The 13,775-nt window shown below is 43.4% G+C and overlaps 2 protein-coding genes and 1 long non-coding RNA gene across 3 annotated transcripts in view; all 3 read right to left on the minus strand.

The window, feature by feature from the left end:
• Positions 1 to 13,775, minus strand: part of LOC138949825 (uncharacterized) — a 484,249-nt gene that overhangs the window by 212,403 nt on the left and 258,071 nt on the right. The window lies entirely within an intron of this gene.
• The window catches only part of LOC138950251 (uncharacterized), a 273,339-nt gene that overhangs the window by 92,220 nt on the left and 167,344 nt on the right, over positions 1 to 13,775 (minus strand). The gene's annotated exons all lie outside the window — the stretch shown is intronic.
• On the minus strand, positions 9,974 to 11,089 carry LOC138951558 (uncharacterized). Its single transcript, XR_011451170.1, has 2 exons — positions 10,784 to 11,089; positions 9,974 to 10,408 (listed from the first exon to the last, which is right to left on the minus strand). It is a non-coding gene; the product is annotated as an uncharacterized lncRNA (long non-coding RNA).

Below are 13,775 nucleotides of genomic sequence, written 5' to 3' on the forward strand. Positions count from 1 at the left end.
GTAGCTTAAAACAACTGTACTAATGAGATTAACTTAATTTAGATCAACAAGTCAACAACCAAAAAAATGTAGTTGGAGGCAAATAAAACAAAATCCAGAAAAAAATTTTAAAGTGACACAATCACCAAACAGCAGACTAAATTAAACCAACAAAAAAAAATTCAAAGTACTCAATCTACTACCACAACAAATAACAAATCAACAGTAAACTAAAACTTAAATCTAATTAAAGTCTATATCAAAATACCACAACTAATTACCTTAATTATTTACAACAAATCAACAAAAGCAATGCCACAAAATCAATAAACCTAATTAATCACACAAAATAAAAAATTCCAAGATCAAATTAGAAAATTTCAAAGGCAAAAAGAACAAAAAATAATCAATTCAATAAATACCTGTAAACACAGCAGCTGAATCTACTGACTCAGTACCGCGACACGGGTCTCCAAACGACCTCTAGCGCCCGGTGAGAACTTTACACTTGGGAGACACGTCTGCTCCTGTCGACAGTCTGCAAAGCTCTGCGCCTGTATTATCTTTACAACGCCCCCTCGGTCTATACTCTGCTCTGATTGGTCACCGACACTACTGCACTGCGTCAGTGACGTCACTGTACGGTGTCCACTCAAAGTTCGTGGCCCATAAATTCTGTACACCTGAGTCACATAATTCCAATATACACTATGTGCAAATCCGTTTGTCACAAGCTGGCCAAGATTGATTTGACAAGTACGCGTCATGCATCTGTATATGAGTCGTCTTGGCTGGGGACACGCTCCATGCAGACAACTTTTGATCCTTTGTATACACGTACAGTAGGGGGCAACAGAAACGCAATTCGTTTGCCCCCACTGCAAGTGATTTTTTCGTCATTTTGAAATACAATCAGCGAGAAATAATGCATCCTCAGAATAAACAAGTCGCGTGAAGCGATATAAAAACATTTAGTCAAGATCAACACCACAAACCAATCATCGCCGAGACTACATTCAGATAGTCTAGGCTAACCATTCCAAAGACCGAGACGGGTCACGCTCACCACCGCGAAGCACGCGTCCGTAGTACTTGTTGAACCTATTTTCTGTTATTCTGAGCACATTTTAAGAGTAAACATAACATTACCCGCTATTACGAGCTAGTCGTGTGACAGAGAGTTTTCTTGCACACGAGACTGTAGATGTTTCACGACGGCTTTAGCCGGAGTGAAACAGCAGCAGTCGAGTGTGCAAGAAAACTCTCTGTCACACGACTAGCTCGTAATGGCGATTATGTCTCACAGCTTCAACAGAGGAGAGAACAAACATGTTTTGCGTACTCACGCTTGATAAACCGAAACACAGGAGCAGCCATTGTGGAGAGATCTACTTTTTGACGAAAGTGACCGAACAACTATAAATGACGTCTCGGTATATGTGAATGATGTCACAGTCATCGTCACAGTCTGTATCTTTTGAAGCATCGCAATCTTCATGACGTCTTTCTGTGTCTGCATCCGCGAAATGTTTGTTCTTTCCGGTATCTTTGTCATCTATGTCTGAACTCTGTCCTTATAGTGTCAGACTAGCAGGCCTCCTGAGCGAGCCACTTTCCAAGGGCAGCTAAATTCGCGTATGGAAACAGTACTGTCGTCTGGGATGCCGTTTTCAGTATTCTGAGCGTTGAAGAATTTGTAAAGAGAAGAAACGATAACAGCAGGAGAAATAAAAGTCATGTGTGCATTTTGGGGTTTTTGGGGGGACGATTTCGAGTTTGAATCCGTTCTTGCACATGCTCCAAAGCGCGTAACATACAATCTTGCACACGTTTGCTTTAGTAGTGGCAAAGAAGGAAAGCGTGTGACATTACTATATGTCACACGATTTCCTTCTTTGCCACTTCTATAAAAAGCAAATGTGTACAATATTGTATGTTACACGCTTTGGAGCATGTGCAAGAACGGATTCAAACTCGAAATCGTCCCCCCAAAATGCACACACGACTTTTATTTCTCCTGCTGTTATCGTTTCTTCTCTTTACAAATTCTTCAACGCTCAGAATACTGAAAACGGCATCCCAGACGACAGTACTGTTTCCATACGCGAATTTAGCTGCCCTTGGAAAGTGGCTCGCTCAGGAGGCCTGTTAGTCTGACACTATAAGGACAGAGTTCAGACATAGATGACAAAGATCCCGGAAAGAACAAACATTTCGCGGATGCAGACACAGAAAGACGTCATGAAGATTGCGATGCTTCAAAAGATACAGACTGTGACGATGACTGTGACGTCATTCACATATACCGAGACGTCATTTATAGTTGTTCGGTCACTTTCGTCAAAAAGTAGATCTCTCCACAATGGCTGCTCCTGTGTTTAGGTTTATCAAGCGTGAGTACGCAAAACGTGTTTGTTCTCTCCTCTGTTGAAGCTGTGAGACACAATCGCCATTACGAGCTAGTCGTGTGACAGAGAGTTTTCTTGCACACTCGACTGCTGCTGTTTCACTCCGGCTAAAGCCGTCGTGAAACATCTACAGTCTCGTGTGCAAGAAAACTCTCTGTCACACGACTAGCTCGTAATAGCGGGTAATATTTTTGAATTCAGGACTACAAAACGCACGTCATGTACTGACTTTGTTGTTGTTTTGACGATTGAACGAGCACACACACATGCAATCAAACACATGACGTGTGTTTTGTAGTTCCTTTGAAGTTTCGGTCAACCTGAAACGCCCAAATATGAAGTTTTGTAGGCCTCTGACGTCACATGGCTCGAAGAAGGGAAATCAAATGTCCAATCGATACATACATACATACACACAGACATACACCACAACCCTCATCTCGATTCCCCCTCTATGTTAAAAACACTTGACTGAATGTAAAAAGGAAGTTTATTGCTGGGACAAGCAAGGATTTTATTTCAACTGCCTCGCCCGCCAACTTTAGCTGAAACAACATAAGGGGAAAGCGGCAAACAACTTGTTTCGACTGCTAATGATTCGCTAAAAAAAACTTCAACACAACGAACATTCCAAAAGTATTGACTAAAGCGTTACTCGTTTCGATACGACAAGAGACTCATATATTGTTAGGTATGTCACAAACCTTGAAAAGCCAACTCGCTGTCTAAAGATTCAGTTTTCGAACCAGCACATTGACAAGCATCTGACGATCGGCGACCACAAGGAAGTTTTAGACGCGCGAAGGGAGCTAGAACCTAAAGCAAGATAGGTGGGCCTTTATGCTCCTGTTAGAAAACATGCAGAGAATTTCTCTTTGCTGATGCAGCTCTGCTAACAAATCTGGGCGAGCCTCAAGTTGAAGAATTAAAATGTAGTCTTTTCTCTGACATCAACACACACACACACACACACACGAACTCACACACACACACACACACACACACACACACACACACACACATACCACGGTATCATGTTACAGTCGCAAATCTGAGCACCACATTGCACAATTTTGCATCTTTGAATAAAAGCGTACTTGGCTTTTGTTGAATGCGACTCAGAATTGGGTTGAGGGGGACATTGTCTTTTTCTCCCAGGCCGTACCCTGTCTGGTTTAGAAGACGTCCAGTAGCCGTCCTGAACGACACACGTCCCGAGTCAAAGTCCCTGACATAGAGACGCCGTGTGTATGAATCTAATCTGGTCACAATTTGTCTTCCGTCGTTTACTTCAGCTAGCTCGAATACAAACAAATCTAATTCAAATTGATGTCTTCATAAGTTGACAAACCTGTTCTTTAGATTCACAGGAAAACCTGAAAAAGATTCAATTTAACATTTTGAAACATACTAAAAACGGATGCATTTCTGCACCATCCTTATTTGTGACCTGGAGGAAAGACGTACATTTTCTTACTATGCTTACATGGTGATGTTGGTACGGTGTGCTTGCTTACGGTTAAGCTAATTGTCATGCTTTAGGAATGGATCTTTTGCATTAGATACAAGCCAACATCGTATCGCTGAGAATCACTAGTAAGAATGGAAAGTTCTTGTGGGCCTGAAATCATGCTACCCGTAGACCGGTGCATTTGTCACATCTTCACAATTTCAGCACAAAAAGTACACATGTGGTTTTAAATAATAATAATATATTTTGTAAAAGACTGACTATTTGTCTCGCTGTCTGCGCTTACCCTGCCTTCACATGGTACCCCCTCCCCCCTCCCCCCTCCCCTCCCCCCCCCTCCCCCTCCCCCTCCCCCCCCCTTCCATTCTTCACTCCCCACCCCGTTCTCTTTCCCTTTCTCTCTGAACAAAAATCCATGATCGCACAATACACCGAACTGCGATCAAATCGACAACAGGACGTGGCTCAATCGATCCTGTCCCAATCACGTTGCAGCGCGGTACGTCACAGTAAGGTGCACGTATCATTAGGCCTGCACAGGCCTGTCTGTTCCTATAGGGGCGTCCATAAACATTCGTCGTCATGACCACAGGGAGACGGGTGTGCGTTTGCGTAATAATGATGACGCTTGCGCGGGCCTGTCTATCCCGTTCTTGCAGCAGTGTTGTCAGGGCTCGGTCTCTATGGACGCGTCGTCATGACCACATGGGTGACTTGACGTGTGTGTGGTTGTGTGGAGAACACCTATCACGTGGCTTGCACGGGTATGTCTGCCCGGGTATATATTGCGGCGCTGTCAGGGCTCAGTATGTACTCCTGGGGACTCGCCGTAAACAATACACGGAGAGTGGTGTGTGTTTGTGTTGAGTATTGCAGTGGTGGTGTTTGTAACATAAATACAAACTAAACTCATACATTTACTTAATATGATTACCTAAAATACCTAACCCTAAAATTAATCACATTCCTGTTGATAACTCACTAAGTTGAATACAAAGAAAAGGACATATGGCGTGTGTGTATGACTAAGTGATATTCCACGAGCTGGTGTAGAAGCTCAATGGCTGTGGATTCACTCACTCAGACCCCAGCCCCCACACTCAGAGGCCATGGAGTGATGTGGTGTGTTGTGTGTCCCTGTATCACTGTGAACACTGACTGAAACACTCAGCCCCACACCCAGAGGCCACGGAGTGATGTGATGTGTTGTGTGTCCCTGTATCACTGTGAACACGGACTGAAACACTCAGCCCCCACACTCAGAGACCATGGAGTGATGTGATGTGATGTGTGTCCCTGTATCACTGTGAACACTGACTGAAACACTCAGCCCCCACACTCAGAGGCCATGGAGTGATGTGATGTGTGTCCCTGTATCACTGTGAACACTGACTGAAACACTCAGCCCCCACACTCAGAGGCCATGGAGTGATGTGTTGTGTGTCCCTGTATCACTGTGAACACTGACTGAAACACTCAGCCCCCACACTCAGAGGCCACGGAGTGATGTGATGTGTTGTGTGTCCCTGTATCACTGTGAACACTGACTGAAACACTCAGCCACCACGCTCAGAGGCCATGGAGTGATGTGATGTGTGTCCCTGTATCACTGTGAACACTGACTGAAACACTCAGCCCCCACACTCAGAGGCCATGGAGTGATGTGTTGTGTGTCCCTGTATCACTGTGAACACTGACTGAAACACTCAGCCCCCACACTCAGAGGCCATGGAGTGATGTGTTGTGTGTCCCTGTATCACTGTGAACACTGACTGAAACACTCAGCCCCCACACTCAGAGGCCATAGAGTGATGTGATGTGTGTCCCTGTATCACTGTGAACACTGACTGAAACACTCAGCCCCCACACTCAGAGGCCATGGAGTGATGTGTTGTGTGTCCCTGTATCACTGTGAACACTGACTGAGCAACACACACGTTGACTGATTACAACGCTGCCTCCTGTCTGAAGAGGTAAGCACGTGTGCAGTGTGAGCGTGAACGTCAATGGTACCTGATGTTTGTAACTGTCCGTGATGTTAAAGCTTAACTGAACTGTCTGGGTGTTAACTACAGTTCCATTACCTCTCTACAGTTCTGATTATTTCCCTTGTTTTCTCCATTTACTTATATCGACTCTTTTTTTCAAAAGCTCATCGAGAATGCAGTTCTGGTCGCATATTTTTGTGTTGTATATCATTTGTTCAGAATTTAAAAAAGCTCTTACAAGGTTTGCATACGATTAGCCTAAAAATGCCTGAAGAGTCACGAGACATGTTGACGTCGTTGCTAACCAATAGAATCTCCGTTCCCATTTTGTTTTTATTTGCATCACATCCAGACAGAAGACAAAAACACACAATTTGTATCTTATTGTAACACATCTGATATAAATTGAAAGTCAAGCAGTTTGCTGTCATTTGAGACAATGTTAAGAGTGTATAAACAAATGAATTATGCCTTTTGAACAAAAGGACATGGCTGCGTAGATTTTATCCATGTCTTGACTTCTAAGCAAACCTAATGCCAACTAGGGAAACAGACGATAGCACACTATTATCTATTTCATAGTTATCTTCAGTATAAAGATACGCATGTTATAAACAGTTGTCATTGCCATTTCAGTTGGCTTTAGTTACCCCCCCTCCCTCCCCCTACACCATCCTCTATTTGTCTGATTGGTCTTGGGGCGGGAACATAGCTATGTCGGTAGCGGCGCTGGAATCAAAACTAGTTGTCACTGTCGGCGTGGGTTCGATCCTTACGAGGAATTTATTTCCCACAGTCAACTTCGTGCAGACTCAGTGTCCAATCACCCCCGTGTGCACACACGCGCACGACAAAGATCCCAAGTTCACAGCAAAAGTCCGAGTCAGGGCTTGGAAACAATAATACACGCATGCAAGAACAAGAGAGAGAAAATATGGGTAGCGCCGTATACTGCATGGCAACTCGCTTTCTCCAGTGAGAAAGCAGCCCGAATTTCCATGAGGTTAGCCTCGCAGGACTACATAAAATATATCCTTATCTTATTCTTATCCTAAATGGCCTTCCTGTGTCTATGTGTATAAAGTACGTTGATTGGGAAGGTTGTTCAGATTAGTATCTGTGCCGTCAAGCAGACAAGACGATAGTTTTGCTCTGAAGCTAAGGCGGTCGGTTTTACTGTGACCGACTTGCTAAGGAATGTCTGTCTGCATGATATTCTTCGTGATTTCTGAAGTCTTCTTGAACCACAATTAAAGAGTTCGGACACCAATTGACCACTAAATCAACAGATGTCGGTAATATTTCGCCTGTGACATTTTCAGAATATGTTGAAAGAAGTGTGAACAAATTAGAAAAGCCAATCGGACAGACTGTATGATACAGAACTTTGAATAATTATGATGACATGCCAAGAATCGGATAAACGAGGGTTGGGTAATTGACTGGGGTATCTGTCCAATAAATTACAATCACAGGAACTATTTTGGAAGTTGCATTAATCCCTAGTTTACGTAAGTTGTTATGATGTGTTTCTTTTTGGATGATCGTAAAGTTTTTTTCAGTTTTCGATGTGGCTGGAAATAATAATAATAATAATAATAATAATAATAATAATAATAATAATAATAATAATAATAATAATAATAATAATAATAATAATAATAATAATAAATGAGCATTTATATAGCGCAACATCATAACTTTACAATTATGCTCTTTGCGCTTGACACATTTAAAATCAAAACACAGTTATACAAGCATTTACATCTACATTCATAGTCAACAACGCTTAATTAAAAGCATACACCATCAAACATACATTACAAAAGATTCTTCCACTAAGCAATAAAAACATGAATAAAATAGGTAGTAAAAAACAAGGAAATACCAGCTGAATACCCTTAATCAACAGAACATGTTATCAACAATGCTGAAAACAGTCCTAGATGTTTATATACATTATCACTAAAACAACAAATACTTGTAGCCTACTGATGGACTGAGAAAACAAAATCAGGGGTTGTATTTCTTGAAGAGGTGCGTTTTAAGTGCTCGTTTGAATGCTTGGGGTGACTGAGAGTGGCGGATGTGAAAGGGGAGAGAATTCCATTGTGTGGGTGCGCAGAAAGTAAAAGTGCGTTGTCCGTATGTTTTGGTTTTGGTGTGTGGAATGGTAAGGATGCGACAGTCAGAAGAGGCACGGAGTTGTCTTGCTGGAGAATAGACGGTGAGGAGTTCAGAGAAGTAAGCAGGAGACGAGCCAGAAAAGAAGTTAAAGCAGAGGGTGGACAGTTTGTAGTCAATGCGGGCTTGAATAGGTAACCAGTGCAGTGTGTGAAGAAGTGGTGTTGCGTGGTATCGTTTTCGTGCTTTGAGAATGAGGCGTGCTGCCGAGATTTGGACTTTTTGTAGTTTATGCAGGAGGTACAGAGGACAGCCAGAGAGAAGAGAGTTGCATTAGTCAAGTTTAGAAAGAACAAAGGCACAGACAAGAGTGTTAGTTGTTTGAGAGGAGAGTGTGTGGCGAATGGTGCTGATCTTACGAAGCTCAAAATAAGCTGCTCTACAGACAAAAGATATATGTTTGTTAAGGGTCATGTCAGATGAAAGGGTGAATCCAAGGTTTCTAGCTGATGGTGAGAAAAGAATGTCGGTGTTGCCTATTTGAACAGAAACAAGTTGGGGAGAGGGAAATGTAGTGTTCTTCTTTTTGCACAGTAAGACTTCAGTCTTATCATCATTCAGCTTGAGTTTGTTATCGACCATCCAAGATTTAACATCAGTGATGCATGTCTGAATGGACTGGATGGCGGAATGTGTCTCTGCAGGGGGACTGGGTTTATACAGCTGGGTGTCATCAGCAAAAGACTGATTTAAAACAGAATGGTTTTGAATCAGTGTGGAGAGGGGCTTAGTGTACATGATGAAAAGGATGGGACCGAGTACTGAACCTTGAGGAACGCCGAAAGAAAGTGGGGCTGGAGCAGACATCTGGCCATCGACAAGCACAGCCTGAGTCCTGCCAATGAGATAGGACTCAAGCCATGCTAGCGGTGGACCGGATATGCCGTGCAGAGTCTGAAGTCTATGGAGAAGCGTGACATGGTCAATCGTGTCGAACGCTGCAGAAAGGTCAAGTAGGGTAAGCACTGACACATCACCACCATCCAGAGCAGACAGAATATCACTGATTACTTTAAGTAGGAACCGAAGCGAGTCTGCACACAAAGTTGACTCTGAAATAAATTTCCGCCGAACCTGGGATCGAACTCACGCTGACAGCGGCCAACTGAATACAAATCCAGCGCGCTACCAACTGAGCTATATCCCCGCCCCGCAAATGGCAGAGAAAACTTTTGTAATGAAAAAAACAGATCCAAAAATGTGCGACCACTTTAAATCTACTGAAACAAATCAGCGCACATTTTTAGATCCAAACGCGAACTTAATTGTCAACACTAAGAAATCACAGAGAGAAGATACTAGCAGAAGAAGCTAAAACTATAGCCCCAGAAACAAGTGAAGAAGTCAGCGTGCGTCATGGAATAATATGGCGTCAAAGGCAACATCCACTGCATGACGGATTATAAGTGCCTTCCTTTTTTTTTCCAAAATGGAAATACACACTGGTTACACACTCCGAGTTCTGAATATCGTGCATATTTTCCCAAGGGTCGATTTTCAGGTATTACCGATCCTCTGGCGATAAATACTGATACATGTTGGTAATTTTTTGACAACTTAAAAGGAGGGAATTGTACTTGTTGTACAGAGTGTGTGAATGTTCTCTGTAGGGAATTGTACTTGTTGTACACGGTGTGTGAATCTTCTCTGTAGAGAATTCTACTTGTTGTACACAGTGTGTGAATGTTTTCTGTAGGGAATTGTACTTGTTGTACACGGTGTGTGAATCTTCTCTGTAGAGAATTCTACTTGTTGTACACAGTGTGTGAATGTTCTCTGTAGGGAATTGTACTTGTTGTACAGAGTGTGTGAATCTTCTCTGTAGAGAAGTCTGTAGCGGAATGTGGGGAAGAAAGATTTAGAATAGTAGAAGTACTTTCAAGCTCCCACACTTGAGTTTTATTGCTAAAAAAAACTCAACAACAAACGCAATTCTTTATAGGTGGATTCTACGAAGTATAAATTTCGGTTTATTTTTCTCCTTCTTTGTTGTCTTTAGAAACCAGATAGACTTTGCATGTTTTTACACACAAAAAAAAATCTTTCCGATGGATGAATGGTGTATCAAAAAAAAGAAAAGATTCGAAAAGTTAGGAAAGTTAGTTCATCGCGCACGATTCATATCACACGAGTTCGAGAGACACAGAACAAGCACGTCTGTTTTTCTCCTTAGTGTTACTTAAATTAGTTCTGAAGAACTGGTTCGCCTGACGGTCTGAAGATGACGAAAAGGTCGATCCCAGTTGAAACCATGCTTGCTCGTGACTCGTTGGTTTTCCCCATCCAGTTCATGTTCTTTGAAGTGTTCGGTAAATATACTCTGCCTCGACGTCCTTGGACATCTTCACCCAGAACCCGGAACCCGGAACCCGGAACGTCTGCAATTAACAAACCTTGGTTCAGCTCTATAATTGGTTCATACAATCATAGAACTTACTGAGTGGTTTGTTCTGCGGCTGGTCTGGTCCTTCTCCCATCGCAGTGACCAGCTAAACAAAATAAAACAACTGAGCCCAAAGTGCTCTAATCCAAACGTTCAAGTTGCCGCCACATCACGGCTTCCACTTGCACAACAACTACATAACACGATACATGCATCATATTACGATATTACAGAACAACAAGAAAATATTTGCGGTAACGACTTGACCGTTGCGAAATCTCCCGGCTGGCCATTTGGTTACCAGCTGAGTTGACTGCGCAGGCGAAAATCGGAAAGGCTTTGGCAAGCTTGACTTGAATGAGCTACTCACCCTTCGACGTAAGTTATTCTGCTATTAATGTGACACGCGTCGCATGCTGTTTCTTGACCAGCGAATTAAGACGTTCGTCTGCCTGCCCGTGCGCCTGTCCTCGTGTCTCAACGCAGAATGCCAGATCGCCGTTGACCTGCCTCCTGATAATTGGCTGCGCTATACGTGACGCGAGAGACTTTTCACACGTCACTAAAGAAGACCCTCACGCGCCGTCTCCTTCTGGTCTCGGTACCTTCATGCGCCGTCTCCTTCCGGTCTCGGTTAAATCGGATAAATATTATTGACTAAACATGACTAAACACTGCAAACACAAACTTATTTTCTGAATCGCGTTCCGCGACAAAGTCTACTTGTTGTACACGGTGTGTGAATGTTCTCTGCAGGGAATTGTACTTGTTGTACGCAGTGTGTGAATGTTCTCTGTAGGGAATTGTACTTGTTGTACGCAGTGTGTGAATGTTCTCTGTAGGGAATTGTACTTGTTGTACAGAGTGTGTGAATCTTCTCTGTAGGGAATTGTACTTGTACGCAGTGTGTGAATGTTCTCTGTAGGGAATTGTACTTGTTGTACAGAGTGTGTGAATCTTCTCTGTAGGGAATTGCACTTGTTGTACAGAGTGCGTGAATCTTCTCTGTAGGGAATTGTACTTGTTGTACGGAGTGTGTGAATCTTCTCTGTAGGGAATTGTACTTGTTGTTCAGCGTGTGTGAATCCTCTCTGTAGGGAATTGCACTTGTTGTACGGAGTGTGTGAATGTTCTCTGTAGGGAATTGTACTTGTTGTACAGAGTGTGTGAATCTTCTCTGTAGAGAATTCTACTTGTTGTACACGGTGTGTGAATGTTCTCTGCAGGGAATTGTACTTGTTGTACACAGTGTGTGAATCTTCTCTGTAGGGAATTGTACTTGTTGTACGGAGTGTGTGAATCTTCTCTGTAGGGAATTGTACTTGTTGTACACAGTGTGTAAATCTTCTCTGTAGGGAATTGTACTTGTTGTACGGAGTGTGTGAATATTCGCGCGCATGACACGAAGCAGGTGCGAGGTGATCGAGACTTGGGACACAAATGACCATGGGTTACTCGACTATGCGTTTTGCCTTGACTAAACCAGCTGGACATTAATACGATTGCCAGTGGACTGAGTGTGTTCAACAAGCGTAGGGGCGGGGATATAGCTCAGTTGGTAGCGCGCTGGATTTGTATTCAGTTGGCCGCTGTCAGCGCGAGTTCGATCCCAGGTTCGGCGGAAATTTATTTCACAGAGTCAACTTTGTGTGCAGACTCTCTTCGGTGTCCGAACCACCCCCCGTGTATACTACATTGGGTGTGCACGTTAAAGATCCCACGATTGACAAAAGGGTCTTTCCTGGCAAAATTGCTAAGGCACAGTTAATAATTGTCTACCATACCCGTGTGACTTGGAATAAGGCCGTGAAAGGTAAATATGCGCCGACATGGCTGCAATCTACTGGCCGTATAAAATTTCATCTCACACGGCATCACTGCAGAGCGCCTAGAACTGTACCCACGGAATATGCGCGATATATAAGCCTCATTGATTGATTGATTGAGCAGTAAGCAAGATGAAAATCACAATTGAAATATTCAATTTAAGTGGAAGAAGACACAGATATTTCATTACATTAACTGACTGACATTACGTATATTGCCCGTTTGCCTTACGCCTGAGACAAGGTTTTTCGAAAATATCTCGCCAGCTACAAACATTTTTATAAATGAAGAAGAAGAAAATACGTTCCTATAAAGTATACCTAACAGGAGTTTACGTTTGTGGACTGTAGGCACATTGGTATTAATCAGGTCTTCATAATTTCCTGCACCAGATGATAACATGTGGGCCCTTATCAGGGCGCCTGGACCAGTTTTGCAAAATTGAGGTAATTAAAACTCGTGCATTTCACGAATTAAGTAGAAGTTTGTGTCATCCAAGTAGGACTGTGTCGGCGTTTGCCCGCATCGAACAATTGTTGTTGAAGGGGTTGTCTGCTACAACGAATAATGTAACAAAAACGAATAATGTAACACACACACAACACAACACACAAACGAGTCAACCCGCGTGGATCATTTACTGACCCCTCGTTGCTCACTGTTCGACAGCAATTCTTTACTTTTCTTGTCAAAGGCCAGTGCTCTGAATAATGGGCAAACCCTTAGAAAACTTTGGTGTTAGTGTGACATGTATCATGTCAGCACGAGATACACGAGTACGCCAATACGGCACAGGTAAAACAATAAACGACCTGCATGTGTGTTGAGGCCTGGTAAGGGGAAATATTTGAGTCATTTTAAGTAGTCTTTATGAAGAAATGATTAACCAGAGGAAAGTAATGATTGAAGTAAATGAACATAAGATTAGGTATACTTTTGACGTACTTGTTACATCATCGACAACCAGCTCGACTGGTCGCCAAACGTGGACGCCGTGTGCAAGCGGGCAAACACGAGGCTCTTCTTCCTGAGGAAGCTGCGGCAGTTCCACGTCGACCCACAGATCCTCCACCTCTTCTACCAGGCGACTATTCAGAGTGTCGTCTCCTTCAACCAGCTCTGCTACCACAGCAGTGCAAAGAAAGGCGACATGGAAAGGTTGGAGAAGATTGTGAAGAGAGCAGGCTCCATCATTGGCTCTGAGCTTCAGCCTCTCAGCACTCGATTCCCGAGTGTGGCGCTGAAGAAGCTGAGCATGATCCGCTCTGACGACCGCCACCCTCTGCACCAGGCGCTCGCATCGTGCGAGCCCACGCGTGAGTCATCACGCCGTTTGAGGTGCTGGCGGGCCAGGACGAACCGGATGAGGGACTCGTTCCTCCCGATGGCTGTACGACTCTACAACCAGTCCCTGTGAATGTGACAGTATGCTAGATAGACTTGAGTGCTGTAAAACTTGACTGTGAGGACTATGGGTGATGTGAACTGTGATGTGAGGACTATGGGTGATGTGAATTGTGACTGCGGAAGGACAA

This window comes from Littorina saxatilis, linkage group LG16, assembly GCF_037325665.1.
Source record: "Littorina saxatilis isolate snail1 linkage group LG16, US_GU_Lsax_2.0, whole genome shotgun sequence".
Taxonomy (NCBI): Eukaryota; Metazoa; Mollusca; class Gastropoda; order Littorinimorpha; family Littorinidae; genus Littorina; species Littorina saxatilis.